This window comes from Physeter macrocephalus, chromosome 4 (genome assembly GCF_002837175.3).
Source record: "Physeter macrocephalus isolate SW-GA chromosome 4, ASM283717v5, whole genome shotgun sequence".
NCBI lineage: Eukaryota > Metazoa > Chordata > Mammalia > Artiodactyla > Physeteridae > Physeter > Physeter macrocephalus.
Genome location: NC_041217.1, coordinates 45,061,862 through 45,086,915, shown reverse-complemented (window position 1 = coordinate 45,086,915; position 25,054 = coordinate 45,061,862). Strand labels below are relative to the sequence as shown.

General features: G+C 36.2%; 1 protein-coding gene across 2 annotated transcripts in view; it reads right to left on the bottom strand.

Moving 5' to 3' along the window:
* RABGAP1L (RAB GTPase activating protein 1 like) overlaps window positions 1-25,054 on the bottom strand; it is a 642,929-nt gene that overhangs the window by 292,595 nt on the left and 325,280 nt on the right. The window lies entirely within an intron of this gene.

Below are 25,054 nucleotides of genomic sequence, written 5' to 3'. Positions count from 1 at the left end.
AAATTGATTAATCATTCACTTGATTTTATTTTACTTCTGTTAATGTTTTTATCTGTTTAAATGTCAAGAAAACGGTATGGGACTACTTCTACCAACCCCAATAATGAAAACATTCTGCACAATTAAAGAAGCATCAATGACTACTAATGCAAATTAAAAGTATTATTTAATGTCTCGCTCCCATAAAGATTTGAACAAATCCCCTCTTTCAGTAAAAATCAAGAAAAGAAAAAAAATGAGTTTTAATACATGAGTTACTTTAATAATGCTATTTCTCTTTTTCGCTCTAGCTGAGAAGTACATAAGAAGGAAGTAGTTGATTAGCTCTAAGTTAAGCCAGTGCCTTCTCTTGCTGCCTCTTTCATTTCAGCTGCTATATCATGCTGGGTGGTAATTAGATCTTATATCACGTAGAGAAAGGATGAAAACTGAAAAGTTCCAAATTTGCTAGGAAACATCAAACATATTACAAATCAGTCCAGAGAAAATTCTGATGGCTTACCGGAATGGAATGCTAAAACTGAATAAAAATGGAACTTTCAAAAAATTACCATAACTTAAGTAAAAGGATACATAGAAAGTTTATATTTATCACAGTAAATGTAATTTCTAATGATAAAGAAAACTGGGGTGAGATAGGGGGTTTAGAATACGGTAAATATAAAGGTAATGTATAAAGAGATATATTATGAAATGTATGGTTTATCTGGTCTGTTATGGAATCTAAGTAGGGGAATCTGGTACCAGGCAGATGAGTTTTCACTGCCCAGGTTTTCTCCAACAGAAGGGTGCTCTTTCCACACAGTAAGTCTCCACTTACAAACTATTTGAAAAAATAACCAATGAAAATGTCCTCCCAAGCTGAACTATTTTACGGGCAAACATGTAGAATGGTTCACAGGATATCTCTTTTTGCACTTTTTGAGATGTTGAGGGAGAGAAATCATTGGACTATATTCCCTAGAAACTGCCTACTCTACTGGCATCATGCTGTGTTTAAATGGTACCAACAGCCTGATTCAGAGAAAGGGAAATTGAGCAAAAATTTCTAGGAAATAACTTTGTATAACACTGATTAATTTTTTTTTCTATGAATACTTGAATCTTCCTTGTTTGTTTTAAAAAATAAAGGGGCAAAATCAAATGAAAATAAAAATCATAAACTTTTCTGTACTTAGTAAACTTTCCCTTCCTATGATTACTTTTAAATGCTTTCTACATATGTGTGTTTCTAGAGTTTTCTTCCTTCATATTGCTCTCAGTTGGCTAAGGGAATAATTTCTGGAACTTCACTTTATTAACTAAATAAGCTATTTTGCTACATTATTCACTGATCCCTTTCATATAAGTGAAAGAGGTACACTAGAGTCTTACAAATAGACTAATATGAATGAAATGGCACACTAGATTAGAGAAAATAATCGTGTTTTCAAAGCAAAAGCTAAAGTTAATCATCTCCCAATTACCCATACTGCTGAGAATAGGAACAGTATATATTCAGGAATCCACATCTAATCCCCCAAATTTACTCACTCAATCATTAAAGTATTTGAGTTAGGGAGTCACTAAACCTAACATTGTAAAAGGAAGACAAAATCATTTTTCTCTTCAATATTCATTCCTTTTTTCTTTTTTTAAAGACTTATTCCAATTATAGCTGTCAACTTTTACAAGGAATAAAATGAACAGAAAAGGACAAAAAAGAAGCCAAATAATTCACCATCCAAATATCTGGAGTTAAAAAGTTTCATGTGAAAACCTTTTTAAAAATATAGCTAAAAACATTTTATAGCACAACCAAAACTCATATGAGGTCATTTTCTTGGAAGGTCTCCATAAGTCCTGACAATTATCTTCAGAATGAGAAGTGGGAAGAATTCACTCTTTCATGGACAGCTAACTCACCAATATCTAGAGACTCACAACTTTACCCACAATTTACTTCCCAGTAGATGCATCTCCCATTCTGATCCTCAGTCCAATATGGTGGTTTAGTGGCTCTGGAGCCAGACAAACTCATTGGTTTGATTTCTGGCTACTCCACTTAACACCTACAGGATCTCAGACAAGTTATTTAATCTCATTAAACTCGGTTTCCTCATCTGTAAAATGGGATGGTAATACCAAATTCATGTTGTTTAGAATAAGATAATGTGTGTAAAGTGCTTAGCACACTGCCTAGTATAAATTGAATACTCATTAAAGAAATAAATAAAAATTATTATTATTCGCCCTTTTAATTAAGAATCACATTTAACTGTTTAAAAATTTTGGTGAATGTATATTTTAGACATCCATCTGTATTTGTACACTTTAAATAATGAAATAAACCACTGTTTTTCTTTGGATATCATGAACATTATGATATGAAACCAATACCCTTTGAGCTTTCAGCATGATGATACATTAATGCATACATACCCTCTTCTGAATTTTCTATCATGTATCTTATGTGTCTGAAATTATCCTTGTTTCTATTAATCCATGAAAAAAAGCAAAAGTGAACAATTATTTGGATAAATTGATGTTTTCATCAACTGATATACACTCTGGCCCCAGCCTTGCATATATTCATGCAAGAAAGGAAGATGTACACAAATATACCCAGAAAAAAGACTGGGAAGGACAGGGTATGGTAAAAGCTAAATTTGTCAGAACAGCTACCATTTTCATTCATTACTTTAGAATTCAGCTTCTGAGGATCAGATAAGGGTTGAAGTCATGGTTAGGGACAGAACAAATGCCACTGTCACTATTGCATGGCTCCCTTCTGGACCATCACCATCAAGAAAGTAACTATGGGCAAAGTCCTTGAGATCATCTTCTATCCTGTGTAAGGAGGCATCAGGTTGGGCCACACATAAAAGCTGACCAGAAGCAGGCAGTAGTAGTGAGAGGTTTAGAAGAAAGTCTTTAAAGTTGAGTTTTATCACCCACCCAGACACACACCCCTGACACTACCATCACATAGAAATGAAATTTCTATTTAGTTTATCTTTCAAGGATTTTCTTTAATTTCCAAACTGCTAAATCATAAGTCAAAACTTATCTTAAAAAATACATCAATCCCTAGTGTGATAAAATCCATGGCCCAACAGAGGATATAATTCAGCTTGTTGAAGATCAGTTTAAAACCAAGAGGTATGATAAGTATCTCGATTAACTTTTGATCATTTTAAGTGGAGACAATTTATAGCCTGCTATCAAGAGTATTACATGAGCTGTTCTTCCAGTATAATGTATATACCCTGACATCTTTGTAATCCTCTTAATTCCTATTTGAAGAGAATCATCACTTACTTGCTTGCTGTGAGAAAGAAATGAATACAGCACTGAAGTGTCAACAAGTATTAGGAAGACAGGTTTGGATGACCATACCTTATTATTTCTTAGGAAACAATTTCTAGGCTGTCAACAGCTGGAAAGGTATTTCAATGAGGATGAGTGTTTTCACATGTGACCTTAGCACCAGATGAAGTATAAAAGTAATATCCTAATAAACAAACACCTTTGGCTGTACCCTGATTTGCTACATTTTTACGACAATGACAGCATCTTTTCTTATTAATCCCTATTTTCAAATCCAAACTATAACTGCATTTTCACTTTTCATCTACTACAAAATCATTTCAACTTCGTAAGTATCATGTCAACTTGTTAGTGTCATTAGAAATGCCAATGGAGACCATGCGTGTAGAGCCACAATCAGTCAGCAGATAAATGATTCAGAGCTTTAAAAAAACTTGACCTTAAAACGTGTCTGCTGTTCTTACTCCACAGGGATCCTCCTTTAGTTCTATGTTGGAGATAGATCTATGGTAAAACATCACAAACTAGTCAGCTTACATGTCCCTGAAAGCAGATGGGTTTGCAGTGGTGGGTCTGATTTATTTGCCTTGATGTTTGCCAAAAATCCAAAGAGGCAGAGATGAAAGGAGAAAACATAAAAGTTCATTCTACTTTCAAACATGCTACTAAAATCACGAGCTAGAAACAGTAACACAAAAAGGTTGGGTCATTGCCAGCCTTCTTTCCTTGAATATGGGGGGAAAATCTCAGCATAAGCAGGGTAATATGGAAGCAAAGAAATAAACGACAACTAAATCATATTGTTAGCAAGCTGCTGCCTGGGCATTGTACACATGTGCTGCCAAATGTCTCAGAATCAAAGCCTGACACAAAGGTCAAAAATATAAGCCATATTCTGCCTTCGCCTAGAAAGAAATCTCTTAGCTTAGCGGGGAGCAGCAACAATGAGAACAAAGGGCAGCGGGGAAGAGAAGAGAGAGGAGAGGAAGTAGTGTCTTCATAAGACCAGTCAATATTCATGATGAATACCTTAATCCTGAAGTAAGTGCTGGGACTGCAGTGGGAAGTATGTGAATAGAATAAAGCAATTCTTTGGAACTAGAAGACTAAGAAGCATTGCAGCCTATGAGCACAGCCTGGATTTCCCAGAGATCCTATGGAACCTAGGTCAGATACCTCTCAATGATGAATATGTGGGGTTACTTTTAGACTCCAAATGCATCTATAGCCATATCTGGATATGTCCTCATTCCCAGGGTTGCTGAACACTCATTCTCCCAAAATAAAGGTTCAACTGGGGTACTTGACAGTCTTGGAAACTCGTATCAACAGGCAATGATAAATTCTGCAACTCCTGTTAAAATGAAGCACAATAACTGAACTCCATGCTATTATTTTCCAAAGTTAGATGTATTTCTAATTTTGCATTATTTTAAACTTCTTAGTTATAATTTTTATCAAAACAGCCCTTTAAACCCTTTTAAAATAAATAAAAAATTTAAGTGCCACATATTTACTAACCATTGTGTAAAAATAACACTTTCATTTTTTCCACAAAACTTTAAAGAATGCTTCTGATAACCAGCATTTGATAAACATGCCTATTTTTGCCTAATCATTACATTTTATAATTTTATTAACTTTGACCATGTATACACTAGTTATTGTTTTTATAGGTTGAATTTTTTTTAATAATTTATAAAACATTCTACCATTCCTTCAATCACTTTAGATGCTTCTCTTTGAAACTCTTTGAGCTCAATAAACCTTCTTGAATTGAATGACATAAAAATTGAATGTACATAAAAAATTAAGTTTTCTATTTGCTGCATAGTTCAAATTTGTTCACGTACTCAACACATACTTTTCTGAGTACCTACTAAGAATCAGACACTATTTTAGGTGCAGAAGATATAATTGTTAGCAAGCCAATGTCCCTCCCCTATGGACTTTATTTCTAGTAGTTGAGGAAAAAGACATAAAAAACATGTATATAATATTGGTTAGTGAAACGTACTATAAAAAAATAAAACGATAAAGATATAGTGAGGAATAGGATGATATTTCAGGTAGAGTGGGTTTGCTTCTCTCAGTTAGTGTTCAAATATTTAGAGAAAAAGCATTACAGGCAAAGGTTCGGAAAGCATGTGCAAAAGCCCTGAGGTGGAAGCAGGATGGCAATACTTCTCTGGACATTTTCCAGCATTTTGCTGACCTTTATGTTTGCAGATGCCTTCAATGAATTGCTAAAAATAACTCTGACACTCTCTTGATTAACATGGTTACCTCAGAAATCTGTTAGTATAAATTAGATTATTTTTACAAGATGTTTTAGCTCTTATATTTGAACAATGTGTTCCTAGTTGCACCTGTCTGTATGAAAGCTTACTATTCAAATATTTATCTAACACTTACCATGTGCAAGACATTGTACTAGGATCTACAGGATCAAAAAGGCATGAGGTATAGTCCATAACGTTCCTAACTTGCAAGAGGTTAAGATCTACTTGTAAAGACAAAATATCAATGGAAGGAACCATATGCTAACAGACAAATAAATGATATATGAGTAATGTTAGCTACAGGAATTCAGTAAAGAAAGTGACTATCGAAGGGTTCAAGTGGTGAAAGTGGGCTTCCGCAGGAGATGGGGCCTGGGCTGAGCACTGTAGACAAGACGGGCTCAACAAAATTGAAAGATCTCAAGAGAATACAAGTGTGGTGTGAGCAGAGGCTCCAAAGCAGGGAAGCACTTGGCATGCCCAAGAAATATGATTCTAGTTGACTACAGAAGGAAATTTATAAAGGGCAAGTTGAGTGGGATCTAGAATATGGAAATGTAATCTTGAATGAAGATGTTTTAATCCTGCAGACAACAAGGAGTCACTTCATCTGCCATGGTCTTTGTAGTCACAGATTTGTGAACTATTGTTTCAGTTGGGCCTCATCTGCTTTTATTATCTGAAAGAATTGTGTGTAGTGAAGAATCCGCCTTACCCAAAAAGAGAACTGGCCTTTGCCATTGGCTTCTAGGAGGTGATCTCTAGGCCCTTGCAAGTGTAATAGGAGGTCTTTGTTTGCATGTGGGCCTTGACCACTCGACAGCCTAACAATGTGACTTACCATGGGGCTTCGGGGCATGCAGTATTAGTTCTACCTATGGAGAGGCTGGAGACTAAAGCTCAGTCATATGAGCAGTACATGAATGAGCCCCTGTGAAAACTCTGGACAAGACTCAAGTGAGCTTCCCTATCTGGGAAGCTATATACTCCACGCATATCGTCACACACTGATGTCAGGAAAGCTACACTGTCCATGACTCTGTGGGGAAAGGACAAAGGAAGAGCCATGCTTGGTACTTCTCCTGGACTCTGTCGAATGTGCTTCATCCCCTGGCAAGCTTTAATCTGTATCCTGCAGCTGTAATAAAATGTCACCATGAGTATTACAGGTTTCATTGAGTTCTGGGAGTGCTTCTAGTGAATTACTGAACCTGAGGGTGATTTTGATAAAAACTTGACACAACTAGTGTTTAGAAGTAAGGGCAATCTTGTGTGGACTATGCTCCCTCTCTAACTTTGAAATTGGTTAAATTCTAACAAGTTGGCCATCAACAAATATGAAGTTTTTCATTGTGGTATTCCCACCAGTACATTTTCTCTATTCAAAGATATGTATCATTGCCTGCCTTTTCATCTGTCTTTGACAAAACACTATTCACAATAAAATAGTCCTCCAATACCATGTTAGTTCAGATGATCTTTTAATGTAGAACCTCAAACGTTAAAAATGTGGGACCACTATTGACCATTGGCCATCTGTTCAATGAGCTCCTCAAAAATCTATATGTAATCAGTAAAGACCATTAAATTAAAAGTAGGTTACACAACTACTGATATGATCCTCTAATTAACTTGCATAAAGGATCATCTGGAACCTCAAAGGAGAGTGGGTGTAAGTAAACAATAACTACATCCCCAAGTAAATGTCAATAATATGTATATTTTAAAAATCCTTTAGGATCAATGAAGTTACTCTATACTGGGATGTGGGTTTTGAAAAATCCAATTAATTTTTATATCAAGTCAGGTTACATAAAATTGCCATTTTACTCCTTTTTGTAACAGTACATGTTTCCATTAATATAAGTTTTTACTCACATAGGAGTAGAAGATGCACTGATCACCACAAGAACAATAACAAAAGAAATAGGAAGGGCTAAGAACAGAAGGATTTGCTCCTGAGACACTATAATAGTTCTAGTTCTCAATTATAAAGGTCATTTCAATAAATTAAATATTCTAATTTAATATAGAAAGTGTACAATAAGGCATTTTTTGTTTTACAATTTTTCAACTTTCTTTTCTGATACACTACTTTGTTCATAATTCTCTATCCAAGAGGGTCAATTTCTGTTTCTCCGACAGACTTCTCTGGAAGTAGTAGCAATCTTTTTGCAAGAGGGCACATTTGAAATCTGATTAATCCTTTTTGGAATAAAGCCAAATAATGAGTAGAAACCTAAAGATTTTTATTCTGTACTGTTTTTCTCTATATGGACTCAGAAATGAGCATTACTATTCTAAGACTTAGAGGATCTAGGTAAATATATTCCAGCTCCTTGACACAGTATACTCCTTTTTTAGTTTCTTTGCTGAGTCCTCCTCTGCCTACTCTTTATCTGATGGTGTTACATCCTTAGCATTGTTCTGTGCTCACTCTTCATGCTCTCCCCAGGAAATCACATCCACTCCTGTAACTTCAACTACCATCTGTCTTCTCTCTCCTGGATCTTTACTAAAGTAGATGCCAAACCTTACTGATTATCAGAATCATCTGAAAATTTATTTCTGAACCCAAATCCCCAGATTTCACCTAGATTTAATCTACCAAATTCTCTATAGTACTTCCAGGCAATCTGTATTTTTAACAAAGATCTATGCAGACTTGAGTAAAAGTCCACAAACTGTTATTTGGGAACTACTGGTCTAACAGACCTATCACTATCACAGACCTATTTCCTATATTCTAATTCTCAGCAGAGTGAACTTCCATGTCTGAGCTGACATACAAAGAGTTATTCTAGGAGTCTTCTCCCTTTTCCTCTCTTAATCAATTTGTCCTTTGGTCTTCTACTCTGCTTTTTTAATTAACTGGTACCCGTGTCTGAATATCCCCAATTGATTACCACCCCCAGGTAGACTACAATCAGTTCTTATTTATCTTTGTTTCCCTTGCAGCCTGAGACTTTAGTAGGTGCTTCATAAATGCGTGCTAAATAAATCAGAATAAGTGAAGCAGGCATGGGAAGGATGTATGTATTCCCTAAGATGAAGAGACTCAAGTTTTATAATTTTTACTTTGAGTTTTCAATTCTCTTCTAACCTCATTTAGTTAAGAACAGTGACAAAAGGAAATAATTTGTACCAAAACCAAAGATGATGACAAGGAGTCATAGACTTCCAAACCAAAATTTCACATCAAAATGTATACCAAAATGTTCTTGCTCCTAATACCAAAGAAGACACATGAAAATAATTGCAGATATTATATAAACTACAAAAAATCAAAATGGATCTCTATCTTAAAATAGAAATTAGAAATTCTACCACTATTGGAATTGCCAAAAATCATCATTACAAAAAGCTGCTTGGAGTTTTCTCACTGAATTTGACGTCATTTTATATGAAAAGCCAAAAAAGATACAGACACCCTCAAGTGCTGCATTTTTAAAAAATTAGTCTTTTTACTTTAAAAGTGAGAGAGACGAATCACATAATTAATGTGTTTAAAACCCTGCCGAAGCAAATTACATTAAATATGACGTTTTAGAAATCTGAAGTATCTTTCATAGTTTACATGTTAACTCTTTCTCAGTAAAATAGCTTGAAGTAGTAGACTGAGATCAAGGTTAGGTAAGAATCAGGAAATTTTTTCCTATTCCTTGTACCTCTGGATTATAGTACTTAATAGGTTCAGGTTCTTTATTAGTCTTAATACCATATTAAATCAAAGGAAGATACAGATGGTACGCAGGTACAATTTGTAAGTAGTTCACAATATGAAAATAACTAACATTACTGCTCAGAGAAACCAAGCATTATTTAGGTCAGCTAGGATGTATGTCCTTTTCTGGTACCATCACCATAGTTCAGGATATTATCACTTTAGGCTTAGGCTCTTTCAATGGCCTCTAAATCGTCCCAGAGATTTTCTCTCTTTCAATCAGGCTGCACAGTACTTTCAGGTTAATCTACCTAAAACACTGTTTTGCTGTTGTTGTTTTTCTACAGTATCACAAATGTTTTACTATTATTTTTGGTAATACATAGTTTTTTTAAATTGAAGTATAGTTGATTTACAATGTTGTATTAGTTTCAGGCATATAGCAAAGTGATTCAGTTATACAAATATATATATATATCCTTTTTCAGATTCTTTTCTATTATAGGTTATTAATAGATATTGAATATAGTTCCCTGTGCTATACAGTAGGTCCTTGTTGTTTATCTATTTTACATATTTTAGTGATAAAGCAATTTTTTGCTCCTGGGTAGCAATCAAATCCATCTACAGTCTGGTCCCACCTGCTATCCGCAAATAGAAAAAAATCTTTATCCATTCCATCTGAATCACATCCCATTCCACATAGTTTCACTGTTCTTTCAAATTTTAATGTTTTTGTGCACTTTCCTCTGTCTTAGATGACCCTACTTCCCACATTTTCCCCTACTGAAATCCTGTCCTTTTATAAAGGCTCATATCAGACTTCTTCCATGGTAAGGTCCTAATGATCCAAAGTGAAAATAGTATCTTCTTCCTTTATGCTCTTATAATACCAACTTGTATATACTTATATAAAACTTACTATATATTGCCTTGGGGTAAGACATATTTTACCTCCACTAAGCTCCTGGCTCCTAGAGATGGTGTCTTATAGTAACTCATGCAGTACCCTATGTAGTAGGAGCTAAACAAAAATACTTGTGGAATAAGTGATTCTATGAACGGAGAAAATGGTCAACCAAAGCAGAAAGGCAGAGAATAAAGGAAGAGCTTGTGTTTCTAGTTAAGTAAAGGGTAGGTCATGCCCCACACTGAGCCACAAATGAAAGCTAGGTTGGGGCAAATTTTCTGTGCTTGGTCACTCACATCTGCCCTGTGAAAGGCTTTGAGCAGGCTCCTTGGGGACAAGGATTATAAAAATCATCATAAGGCAGAATGTTATCTGCCATAGCCAATGCCACGGTTAACATTTTCACCCACAAAACACATAGTCTCATTGTTCAAAACCCTGCTTTGCCAGGGGATACTTGGAGGTAACTTCGTAGCAGGTTATCACATTTTAGTTCATAATGCTAACTGCCTGATATACAGAAAAGAATCAAAGAAGCCTTTACACAGATTTATCATGATCATCAGAAAGCACACATTTTACCTAAATCTATCTTCAACCTAGCATAGGCTGAAATGCTTTATTAAGATGATGTAATGCTGCAATTATCTAAGGAGCCATTGAAAGCAGCGCTCTTCCAAGTTGGTATTTCATGCTATAGCTGTGATAACATGTTCAAAATCACAATAGTAAATAACACAGCCCTGAAACACAATAGCATGAGCCAGACAACCTGGGATAGCATGAGCCAGAAAACCTGTCACAAACGTAGCAAATCTGAGAGCCACAGAGAGGGGAAAGGATTTTGATTCTTTAAACAACAAAGATATAGCACTCTGACCCTGAGTATCAGTCAAGAGGACACCTCTGCTTTTGCCACTAGAGGAATACCTGCAACTCCTAAAAGTAAGGAAAGAGATGGAGATGGGATGGGCTAAGTGAGGCAAAAAAAAAGTGCTCTGGCTTTAACCCTGAACGCAGGTATCGCAATACCACTATGCCATTACCCCTAGGGATATCAAGGCCATGTGGGCAAAGTTGGGGGGGTGGGGGTGGGGAAGAATGACATTGGAGGTGAGGAGGGCTCAACAATATTTCATGAGTAGAACTCCTGACTTGTTAGCTTTTTGTTTGCGTTTTACTGAATGATTTAAGTAGGGCAACTACTACACAAATCAATGCCCTATAAAGAAAATGTATTCAATTCAATGTGCTCGGCTATAATGTGAGCTTTAGTTGTCTTAAAATTTCATAATTCCACAAGGGTCAGAAACTATTGTGCTTTGCCCCAGCTTTAGGGTTCCCAGATAAAATATAGGATGCCCAGTTCAACTGCATGGGATTTAATATTGCATAGGACTTATTTGTTTATATTAAAAAATTATTTTTTTGTTTATCTAAAATTTGAATTTAAGTAGGTATGCTGTATTTTTATTTTTGCTAAATTGGGCAGCCTTATCAGATTACTATTATCACAGTAGAGGGAAAATCAATTCCTGAGTACTCTTCATATATCGTTTTGTTCAAGTTGCTTTTAAATACTTGGTCTAAAAGGTACCATATTTGATATAAATTAGTCACATTTGCTTTCTCAAGAAAGCTGTGTTAAATTTACTTAAAAATTGAGCAAATATTATTAAAAAGCCACAGAAACTGTCTTGAATAGAATCAGAAAGATCTGTTCTAAACTACAAAAGACTGAGAGGAAAATGAGGACATCTAGATAACAATGAACAGACACCACTATTAGTAAGAATACCAAGCCTGTGAGGCACAGAAAAACTGAATTGATGACCTGGAAAATAAGATCAAATTAAGATATAGCAGACTGATCTGAGGTCCCTACAGACATGAAGGCAGGGAACAGATAAAGATTCCTCCCAGTGAATAGAAGACAAAGATGCTGAGAATGTTTACTTAGTCAACATTGTCTCTCCTCTGTTCAAATGCCAAATAAAGACCAATCAATTAACATATGAAAAGCTTTTCTGGTCTAAGAAGAAAGTGGCTTCAAAATTAGCAGAATGACATAAAACTACACCTGAGTTTTTAGTACTGTACTATGCCTTATCAAAGGATGATTTATTGCCCTGGTATTTACATTGCAAATATTGATATGAAGAAGTATTAAGGCACAACTTGAAAGACTTGTTGGGTATGATGGTCTGGGGACAAGCAATCTTCACATACAACTCCAATCCAGGAAAAATTAAAATTTATGGTTGCACATTTTAAATGATCTTTTTAATTAAAAAGTTGAAGTAAATAAATATTAGAATCCATTTCTTAAATATTCTTAATTATTTCTCTGAATGGTTTTAAAATTCCTAATTGAAATTTCATAGACCAAGTAACTATAGTATCTGATTATAATATATACCTTTGAACCAATTGTTAGTCTTTGATTATACTGTAAATTAATTGAAAAATGTGATTTTTCTTCTCATATACTCATTAAAAGAGAATTTCCAATTGAAAACAATTTAAACAGAAACTTCTTTAATAAAACACACACACACAAGTCCACTTCCTTTGAAACAATTTTCATCAGCTACTTTTATCTTTTTGGCTTCAACCAACTAACCACAGCAGGAGTTTAGCTCCCAAGGCTCAGAGACTGACAGCCTACCATCCCAGCCCCTACCAGCCCCTAATGGGGCTGGACTCACTAAGGCTTTGACAGTCTCTGAAGGTAAACCACACAGACTGTGACTAGGTGAAACAGGGGCACTGAAAAATGAGGAGCACAATTATCTTGGAAGTACTTGATATTTCAATCAAAAACAAAACCCCTGAGACAGTCAAAATGGGAAAAATCTGAACTTTGCTGAACTTCCTTAAAATTGCTTCACAGAATATCCTCAGCAAATCCATTGCCTCTAGGCCTAGTATTCCCACCCCATCCAACAAGACCATCTGTCCTCACCTCTAATTGAGCAAACTTGACTGATTTTCTTTTATGTGCCCTACGTGTCCAGTAAATTGCCAAATACTCCTTCAAGCAGGAGTAGGGAGGTGTACAGGATCAAAAAAAAATTATTGGGCAAAATTTATCCCTCTCTGGGTAGAGAGAGTCCTGAAATTAGTTAAGGGGCCATAATTCATAGCTAGGATGGGTGATGTGGCTGAAGTATTGGTCTAGAATCAATGCTGTCCAAAAGAAGTACAACACAAGTCACAAATGCAAGCCACATACGTAATTTAAAAATTTTGTGTACCCACATTAAAAGAGTAAAAAGAAATAGGGGAAATTAATTTTAATAACATATTTAATTTAACCCAATGAATCTGAAACATTATTATCTCAACATGTAATCAATATTAAACATTGGGCTTCCCTGGTGGCGCAGTGGTTGAGAGTCCACCTGCCGATGCAGGGGACATGGGTTCATGCCCCAGTCCGGGAAGATCAGCCTGTGCTCCGCAACAGGAGAGGCCACAACAGTGACAGGCCCGCGTACAGAAAAAAAAAAAAAAAAAAAAAAAAAAGAGAAGATCATTCCTTCTGTGTTACTCCTGCCAAAGATGTATAACCTAAATCTAACCGTGAGGAAACATCAGACAAATGAAATTGAGGGACATTCTAAAAAATGACTGGTCTGTAATCTTCAGGTCAACAAAGTGAAGGAAAGAGCGAGAAACTGTTCTAGATAGAAGGAAATCAAGAAGGCAAGACTACTGAATGAAATACGTGATTCTGAACTAGATCCCCTTTCTATAAAGGATAATATTTGGACAATTAGTGAAACCTGAATGAAGACTAAGCCTTAGGTAGTAACAATATATCAATGTTACTTTCCTGATTTGGATGTTGTATTAAAATTACATGGGAGAATATTCTTGCTTGTTAGAAAACACCCTAAAGTATTTGGGAGTGATGTGGCATCATGTTGGCAAATCACTCTCAGATAGTAGAGAGGCCCGCGTACCGCAAAAAAAAAAAAAAAATTAAACATTAACACTGAAATATTTTACATTCTCTTTTCCACACTGTCTTTAAAATCTGGTGTTAATTTTTTTACACGTACAGCATTCTGATATGCTGCATTTCAAGTGCTTGAAAGTACATGTGCCTAGTGACTACCACAAATGGACAGTACAGATCTAAATTTTAACTCAAAAGCCACACTCAATATCTTCAATCCCTTGTCACAAACCTTTCTCTCTGTAGGGGGAAAAGAAAAATGTCTTTTGAGTGGGGAAGTAAATACAGAAAGGAGGAAAAAAGAATGGCTATGAAGTTCTCAATACCTGCCTCCAAGTGGGCAAGTTGTAAGCCTATGATTAAACATTCCAGAGAACTGCTTATGCTTTTGCTTCTGCCACTCCTGATATGCCAAGGTTTCTTTCTTTTTTAAAAAAAATTTGTATATCTCCCCCTTTTTCTTTTTTAAAAATATTTCTAATGAAGTGTTGGACATACAATATTATATTAGTTTCTGGTGTACAACATAATGATTTGACATTTGTATACACTGTGAAGTGATCATCACAATAAGTCTTGTTACCATTTGTTACCACACAAAGTTATCAATTGTTTTTTTTTCCTTGTAATAAGAACTTTTAAGATTTACATTCTCAGAACTTTCAAATTTACAATGCAATATTATTGGTTATAGTCACCATGCTGTACATTACATCCCCATGATTTATTTATAACTGCAAGTATGTACCTCTTGATCTTCACCCATAACACCCACCCCCCGACCTTTCTACCCTCTGCCGACCATCATTCTGTTTTCTGTATCTATGAGTTTTGTTTTGTTGTGTTTTTTAGATTCCACATATAAGTGAAATCATATGGTATTTGCCTTTCTCTGTTTGACTTATTTCACCTAGCATAGTACACTCAAGGAATATCCATGCTGTCACAAATAGTAAGATTTCATTCTTTTTTTGAGTAATATTCCATTATATATACATATATATATGTATATATAAATAAAATACCTTCATTATCCATTCTTCCCTCAATGAACACTTAAGTTGTTACCATATCTTGGTTATTGTAAATAATGCTGCAATGAACACTGGAGTCCATATATCTTTTCAAATTAGTACTTTCACTTTCTTCAGGTAAATACCCAGAGGTGGTACTGCTGGATCACATGGTAATTCTATTTTTAATTTTTGTAGGAACCTCCATACTGTTCTCCATAGTGGCTGCACCAATTTACATTCCCACCAACAGTGCAGGAGGGTTCCCTTTTTGCCACATCCTTTCCAACACTTGTCATTTGTTGTCTTTTTGAAGATAGCCATTCTGACAGGTGTGATGTGGTATCTCACTGTGGTTTTGATTTGCATTTCCCACATGATTTTCATGTGGCTGTTGGCTATCTGTATGTCTTTAGGAAAATGTTTATTCAGTTCCTTTAACATTTCTCGTAGGGATAGTTTAGGGATTTTAGCTTTTGCTTGTCTTAAGTACTCTTTATTTCTACTTCAACTCTGAATGATAATCTTGCTGTTTAGAGTATTCTTGATTGGAAGCTTCTTCCTTTCAGCATTTTAAATATATCATGCCACCTCCTTCAGGCCTGTGAAATTTCTGCTGAGAGATCTGCTGATAGTCTTATGAGGGTTCTCTTGTATGTAACAAGTTGTTTTCCTCTTGCTGCTTTTAAGATTCTCTCTCTAACTTTGGACATTTTAATTGTAGCGTGCTTGCTGTCGGTCTCTTCGGGTTCAGCTTGTTTGGAACTTTCTAGGTTTTCTGGATCTGGAAGTTTGTTTCATTCCCCAAGTTAGGGAAATTTTCAGCCATTATTTCTTCAAGTAAGTTTTCTTTCCCTTTCTTTCCCTCTTCTCCTTCTGGGACCCTTACGATGCAAATTTTTTCCATTTGATATTGTCCCATAGGTCCCTAAAGCTATCTGTTTTTTAAATGCTTTTTTCTTTTTGCTGTTCTGTTTGGGTGAGTTTCACTGCCCTGTCTTCCAGATCACTGCTTTTTTCTCTGCTTCATCTGGTCTGCTGCTGAACCCTTCTAGTGTATTTTTAGTTCAGTTACTATATTATTTGTGAGTCCTGTTTGATACATTCTAATATTTTCTATCTCTTTATTGAAGTTCTCTCTGTTCATCCATTCTTCTCCCAAGTTTGGTGACCATTCAAACATCTTTATAACCATTGATTTGAACTCTTTATCAGGCAAATTACTTCTTTTTGTTTCATGAAGGTTTTTTTCTGGAGTTTTATCTTGCTCTTTTGTTTGGAATATATTCCTCTGTTTCCTCATTTTGCTTGACTCTTTATGTTTGCTTCTACATGACAAGTGAAACAGCTCTCTCTCCTGTCTTGAAGGGGTGGCCCCATGCAGGAGATGAACCTTACTGTTTAACCTTGTCCTAGTTTCTGGATGTCTCTCTAACTCTTGTATTGTTTCAGATCTGTGGGGCCCAGAAACACAACCCCCCCTTGGTCACCAGAGCCCAGGGTTCAAGGGGCATCCCTAGGGTGGGCTGCACACACATGCTAGCTTTGGGGGGGTCATGGAGGGATGGGGCACTTGCCTGCTGCTTCTGGCAGGGCATAGCAGCAATGAAGTGCGGCAAGCAGCAGCAGCTTAGAGTGAGAGTGCAAAAATGGCTCCTACCAGCACCAGCACTAGCACTAACAAGGTAGAAGGACAACATAAAAAATGGTGCTTGCAAATGCCTCTGTCCCCGGAAAGAATTCCAATGGGCTTTTGCCCCTCTGACAGACACTTGAAGATTAGCAAATGAATCTCCTCATATGGCCTAAGATCTTTTTACACTGTTGATTTTACACTGGGACCCCAGATGAGTGAATTTACATGTGAGCCCTTTAAAAGCAGAATCTCCATTTTGTACAGCCCCGTGTTTCTCCTGGACATAAGCCCTGTGGTTTTCAAAGCCAGACATTTTGGGACTCCTCTCTCCAGTGTAGGTCTCAAGGGCTGGGGTGCCTGATGTGGGCACAAACTCCTTTCTCCTCAGCGAAAAGTTCCATATTTGTGAGATCCTTCCCAGTTATGGGTCACTGTACCTGGAGTGGGAGTTTTGGTGAGACTGCATCTCTGCTTCTCCCTACCCATCTCAATGTGGCCCTTTTATCCTTCATTTTGAATAAACAAAGTTTAGTACTAGGGTTTTTTTCAGAGGGAAATGTTCCATATGTAGTTATAGTTTTGTTGTGTCTGTGAGAGCAGGTGAGTTCAGGATCTTCCTATGCCGCCATCCTGAAGCTCTCCTCTGCCAAGGTTTCTTATGAAATGGCTAAGCCCATTACCAAGAACAATGTTTCTTAGCCATACTTCCATATGGGATATAATTAACTAGGATTTATCCTACCATCCTGGACTAACAGATAAATACCAATAAAAAGTATAAACACGGACATGGTCTTAAACATTTTCTATAGGCCTTGGCTTCAAAGAACTTCACAGATGTGAAAATCTCAGAGATAACGTCTGCTTCTGGTACTGCCAAAAATTATGGAAGCAAGCTTAATTAACCCTGTATTGCGAGAGTATTGACCTAATTATGTTGACACTGCCTGAATTCTCTATTTAAGGAGGGAGAATGCTTACAGGCTAGATTACCAAAGTCCATTTTGGGGCTTTTGTTTTTTTCTAAGTCTCTCAATTTTCTTGAGGCACAATAAAGAACAGCATTAAAGAAGACCCTTCACAATGGAATGCCCTTTTCTGAATGTGTATGGTAGTGAAAAAATTTAGGCTTTAAAGCCACCTGCAAACTATATAATCTTGGACAAGTTACTTAATGACTCTAACCTTAGTTTTCTTCATCCTCACTAATCCCCCAACAAAATAATGATGCTAATTCTAATTTTCAGAATTTTTTAAGATTTGATATTACATATGCCAATCATAGTACCTGGCACATAACAGGCATTCAACTCATGGTGGATATCATTAAGCCTGAAATTCTTTTGCTTTTTTCCTATAGCACGAGGACAGTAATTCTAGCACCTGGAAGCTGGGTAACTGCTGAAGGTTTCTGATGCTACCCAGCAAGCAGATCATACCCAAGACTTCTAAGGCAGAGTCATGGTGAACAGACTGGGGGTTAGTGAATACATGGCCATCCTTGGAGCTTCTCCAGGAGCCATGGGAACTTTAAATCTCCATTTCTAAATCATGATAATGATCTAATACTCAGTGTGGTGGGTCAAAATCAGAATTAAAAGAAAAAAGGAAATAGTAAATACCACAGTGCATCTCATAGAATCATTTCTGAAAACTCTTGCTTCTGACAGACAAACATATTGGGGTGGCCAAAAAGTGCCTTCAGTTTTTAAGTAAAAATAAAAGATACATTTCTCATTTTCACCGAGAACTTTATTGAACAACGTTTTCACCCTTCTGTCCCATTACCATCTGCCATTTTTCAGGCAACTTCATAATTCCATCTTCCCCAAACTTTTTACTTTTTGAGCAAAGAACTGTTCCAGGTGCCTTTTACAGTCTTCCTGGGAATTGAAATTTTTTCCATTAAGAGAATGCTATAAAGACCGAAATAAAGGGAAATCCGAAGGTGCAGTGTCTGGTGAATACGGCAGATGAATCAGAACTTCCCAGCCAAGCTGTAACAGTTTTTGCCTGGTCATCAAAGAAACATGTGGTCTTGCGTTGTCCTGACTGAAGATTATGCGTTTTCTGTTGACAAATTCCAGATGCTTTTCATCGAGTGCCGCTTTCAGTTGGTCTAACTGGGAGCAGTGCTTGTTGTAATTAATCGTTTGGTTTTTTGGAAAGAGCCCTTAATAGAGGACTCCCTTCCAATCCCACCATATACACAACATCACCTTCTTTGGATGAAGACCAGCCTTTGGTGTGGTTGGTGGTGGTTCATTTCGTTTGACCCACAATCTCTTCCGTTCCACATTATTGTACAGTATCCACTTTTCATCCCCCGTCACAATTTGTTTTAAAAACAGAACGTTTTCATTAAGTTTAAGTACAGAATCACAGGCAGAAATATGGTCAAGAAGGTTTTTTCGCTTATATGTAGAACCCAAACATCAAAGTGATTAACATAACCAAACTGGCGCAAAGGATTTTCAATGCTTGATTTGGATATTTTGAGTATGTTGGCTATCTCCCGTGTGGTATAACATTAATTTTTCTCAATTAATGTATCGATTTGATCGCTATCAATTTCAATTGGTCTACCCGACCATGGAGCATTGTCCAGCCAAGAAATCTCCAGCATGAAACTTCACAAACCACTTTTGACACATTCAATCAGTCACAGCACCTTCTCCATACACTGCACAAATATTTTTTTGCACTTCGGTTCCATTTTTACCTTTCTTGAAATAATAAAGCATAATATGCCAAAAATGTTGCTTTTTTTCTTCCATCTTCGATGTTAAAATGGCTACACAAAAATTCACCAATTTTGATGTCTTTTAAATGCACGCTGATATGACAGCTGTCACGTACAATCTAACAAAATGGTTTTGAATGAAATTAGAGACAACTAAGTGCTACTAGAGCCATCTTATGGAAAAAACCAAACAAACATTTTGGCCAACCCAACAGATGTATATATGGGGCGGGTCAAGAATGTTTGACTACCACTGCCTTAAAACACACTAGGATTTCAAGGAGCCCTGAAATTTTTTAATTCTAAGGAGATATAAATAAGCAGGAAAGAAGAATATCTAACTCCTTTGAAAAGGAATTTTTAGGGCAACCGTGAGAGCTGCCAAATATGGGCTCTAAAACATGGATACTGGGATAAGCATATAACAATCCTAGCTTCAACCCATATGGCTGTGTTAAGATCAACTACCCTCAAATGACTATAGAACAAACCATAGCTGGTTAGCTAGATGATATAAACTCTTCATTGAGTAAGACATGTTCATTTTTTCTTAATGGCTATTTCTTTTTAAAAGCATTTGGGAAATAAACAAGTTGAGGCTCTAGTGAAAGGAATTTTCCTGACTTTATAAATAGAATCTGATATAAATCCTTTTTGTGTATGGGATTAGAGATTTACATAATTTGAGAATACTAATGTGTATAATATAGATGCTACAGTTTGCAATGCTATTTTTGGTTATGAAAAGAAAAACCAACCTGGATTTATAAAGCACATGTGATTTTTTTAAAGTGAAGTACCATGGATTGGAAATGCTTAGATTAAAGAAAAAATTTCTAGCATTAAGACAGAAAAAAATTAAGGAAAGTAAGTTTATCTGTTATAAAGTGAACTCTATCTTATCTCCAAAGAAACCCTCCTTCAAACACCTTATGGATTCTACCCTCAACACTCCACTGAAACTGCTCATTAAGGTTGCATTGACCTCAAAACTGCCAAGCACAAAGGATAACTTTCAGTGTTCATACTGTGTGAAGTGGACAGCATTTGGGAAACCTAACTACTCCTTCCCTTTGTGTGTGTGTGATGAGAACTTTTAAGATCTCCTCTCTTAGCAATCTTTAATTATACAATTTACTATTATTAACTATAGTCACCATGCTGTACATTACACCTCCAGTACTTATTTATTTTATAAACCATTCCTTTTTTCTTGAACCTCTTCCCCTACAGGCTCCTGAATACCTCTTCCCTGATTTTCCTCTCATCTCTTTACAGCTTCTCAAGCCACTTTTGCCAGCAACTCTTCTATAAAATTCATACATATTCTCAGCTCTTTTTTCTTCTTAACCAACACTGTCCTTTTGTGGTTTTGTACATACAAGGCCTCAACTTTAAGCCATTCACTAATGATTTTCAAATTATGTCCCCAGGCTTCAGACCTACATTTTAAATTGCCTATTGCGCATCTCCGCCTGGTTGTCCCGCAGGCACCTCAAACTCGGTGTGGTAAAAAACAAACTCAGCATCTTTTTCCAAAAGTATTCTTTCCCTCTAATATTCCTGCCCCCTTGCGGTGAAGGGCACCACTCTCCATTTAGTTCCCCAAAGCAAAACTCTGGGAGTCCTCACAGATGCGTCCTCCTTTATGACTGTTATTGTCAAAATCAATTACAAAGCCCTATCTGTTCTTTCTCATTATTGACCCTCAAATCCATCATCATTTTATTTTCATTTCTATTGCTCCTTATTTCAGTACCTGAGCTTCCTCTCCCTAGAATATTATAACTTGTTTTCTTTTGAAAATAGATATTGAGATAGAAATGACTTACCAAAAATTCACCATTTAAAACATGCAATTCAACAGTGTTTAGTATATGCACAGAGTTGTGCAACCATCACCACAGTCTAAGTTTACAACATTTTCACACCCCCCAAATAAACCTCACACCATTTAGTCAACACATCCCATTTGCCCCATCCCTTTTAGCCCTAGGCAACCTATACTTTATGTCTCTATAAATTTGCCTATTCTGGACATTTTATATAAACACAATCATACAATATATGGTTTTTTGTGACTGATTTTTTTCACTTAGCATGTTTTCAAGGTTGAAGCATGTACCAATACTTCATTCCTTTTTATTCCTGAATAATATTCCATTGTATGGATATACCACTTTTATTTATCCATTCCTTCCTTTAGAGACATGTGGGATGTTTCTACTTTTTGGCTTTATGAGTAATCCTGCTATGAACATTTGTGTGCAAGTTTTTGTGTGAACATACTTTCAGTTCTCTTGAGAATATATCTAGAAGCAGAATTGCTAGGTCATATGGTAATTCTCTACCTAACTTTTTGAGGAACTACGAGACAGTTCTACAAAGCAGCTGCAGTATTTTTAAATGCCCACCAGCAGTGTATGACGGCTTCAATTTCTCCACCCTTAACTTTTTGATTATAGCCACGCTAGTGGGTATGAAGTGGTATCTCGGTGTCTTTGATTTGCATTTCTCTCATAGCTAATGATCTGGGGCATCTTTTCATGTGCTAGCTGGCCATTTGTATATCTTTCTTGGAGAAATATCTATTGAAATCTTTTACCCATTTTTCAACTGGGTTGTCATTTTATGATTGAGTTGAAAGAGCTCTTTTCATATTCTGGTTACTAGATCCTTATCAGATATATGATTTGCAAATGTTTTCTTCCATTCTGGGTTCTCTTTTCACTTTCTTGGTAGTGTCCTTTGATGTACAAAAGTTTTAAAACTTGGTGAAGTCAAATTTATCCTGTTTCTTCTGCTGCTTGTGCTTTTAGTTTTATATCTACTAAAAAACCATTGTCATATCCTATGTCATGAAGATTTACCCCTATGTTTTCTACTAAGAGTTTTATAGTTTTAGCTTTTACTTTTAGGTCTTTGATCTATTTTCAGTTAATTTTTATATATGATGGGAGGTAGAGTCCTATTATATTAACCTCTCTACCAAACTTTGGTCTTGCTGCCAAAATGATTTTCCTTAAAAGAAAACAAACAATTTTTTCTATTCCATTATCACATAATTAAAATCTCTAAGTGGCCTTGTCATATCTTTTATTTTTTTTTAACATCTTTATTGGAGTATAATTGCTTTACAATGGTGTGTTAGTTTCTGCTTTATAACAAAGTGAATCCGCTATACATATACATATGTTCCCATTTCTCTTTCCTCTTGCATCACCCGCCCTCCAACCCTTCCTATCCCACACCTCTAGGTGGTCACAAACCACCAAGCTGACCTACCTGTGCTATGCGGCTGCTTCCCAATAGCTATCTGTTTTATGTTTGGTAGTGTATATATGTCCATGCCACTCTCTCACTTTGTCACAGCTTACCCTTCCCCTGCCCCATATACTCAAGTCCATTCTCTACTTGGTCTGTGCCTTATTCCCATCTTACCCCTAGGTTCTTCATGACCTTTTTTTTTTTTTCTTAGATTCCATATATATGTGTTAGCATACGGTATTTGTTTTTCTCTTTCTGACCTACTTCACTCTGTATGACAGATTCTAGGTCCATCCACCTCACTACAAATAACACAATTTCGTTTCTCTTTATGGCTGTGTAATATTCCATTGTATATATGTGCCACATCTTCTTTATCCATTCATCTGTTGATGCACAGGTCGCTTCCATGTCCTGGCTACCATAAATAGAGCTGCAGTGAACATTTTGGTACAAGACTCTTTTTGAATTATGGTTTTCTCAGGGTATATGCCGAGTAGTGGGATTGCTGGGTCGTATGTTAGTTCTATCTGTAGTTTTTTGAAGAACCTCTCTCTCTCTCATACTGTTCTCCATAGTGGTTGTATCAATTTACATTCCCACCAACAGTGCAAGAGGGTTCCCTTTTCTCCACACCCTCTCCAGCATTTATTGTTCCTAGATTTTTTGATGATGGCCATTCTGACCAGTGTGAGATAATATCTCATTGTAGTTTTGATTTGCATTTCTCTAATGATTACTGATCTTGAGCATTCTTTCATGTGTTTGTTGGCAATTGGTATACTTCTTTGGAAAAATGTCTATTTAGGTCTTCTGCCCATTTTTGGATTGGGCTGTTTGTTTTTTTGTTTTTTCTCCATACCCTCTCCAGCATTTACTGTTTGTAGACTTTTTGATGATGGCCATTCTGACTGGTGTGAGTTGATACCTCATTGTAGTTTTGATTTGCATTTCTCTAATGATTAGTGATATTGAGCATCCTTTCACGTGTTTGTTGCCAATCTATATATCTTCTTTGGAGAAATGTCTATTTAGGTCTTCTGCCCATTTTTGGATTGGATTGTTTGTTTTTTTAATATTCAGCTGCATGAGCTGCTTGTATATTTTGGAGATTAAACCCTTGTCGGTTGCTTTGTTTGCAAATATTTTTTCCCATTCTGAGGGTTGTCTTTTCATCTTGTTTATGGTTACCTTTGCTCTGCAAAAGCTTTGAAGTTTCATTAGGTCCCATTTGTTTATTTTTGTTTTTATTTCCATTTCTCTAGGAGGTGGGTCAAAAAGGATCTTGCTGTGATTTATGTCATACAGTGTCCTGCCTATGTTTTCCTCTAAGAGTTTGATAGTATCTGGACTTACATGTAGGTCTTTAGTCCATTTTGAGTTTATTTTTGTGTATGGTGTTAGGGAGTGTTCCAATTTCACAGTTTTACATGTACCTGTGCAGTTTTCCCAGCACCACTTATTGAAGAGGTTGTCTTTTCTCCACTGTACATTCTTGCCTCCTTTATCAAAGAAAAGGTGACCATATATGCATGGGTTTTTCTCTGGGCTTTCTAGTCTCTTCCATTGATCTATATTTCTGTTTTTGTTCCAGTACCATAGTGTTTTGATTATTGTAGCTTTGTAGTATAGTCTGAAGTCAGGGAGTCTGATTCCTCCAGCTCCGTTTTTTGTTCTCAAGATTGCTTTGTCTATTTGGGGTCTTTTGTGTTTCCATAAAAATTGTGAAATTTTTTGTTCTAGTTCTGTGAAAAATGCCAGTGGTAGTTTGATACGGATTGCATTGAATCTGTAGATTGCTTTGGGTAGTAGAGTCATTTTCACAATGTTGGTTCTTCCGATGCAAGAACATGGTATATCTCTCCATCTATTTAAATCATCTTTAATTTCTTACATCAGTGTCTTATAATTTTCTGCATACAGGTCTTTTGTGTCCTTACTGCATCTATTGAGATGATCATATAGTTCTTCTCCTTCAATTTGTTAATATGGTGTATCACGTTGATTGATTTGCATATATTGAAGAATCCTTGCATCCTGGAATAAACTCCACTTGATCATGGCGTATGATCATTTTAATATGCTGTTAGATTCTGTTTGCTAGTATTTTGTTGAGGATTTTTGCATCTATGTTCATCAGTGATATATTCGCCTGTAATTTTCTTCTTTTGTGACATCTTTGTCCGGATTTGGTATCAGGGTGATGGTGGCCTCGTAGAATGAGTTTGGGAGGGTTCCTCCCTCTGCTATATTTTGGAAGAGTTTG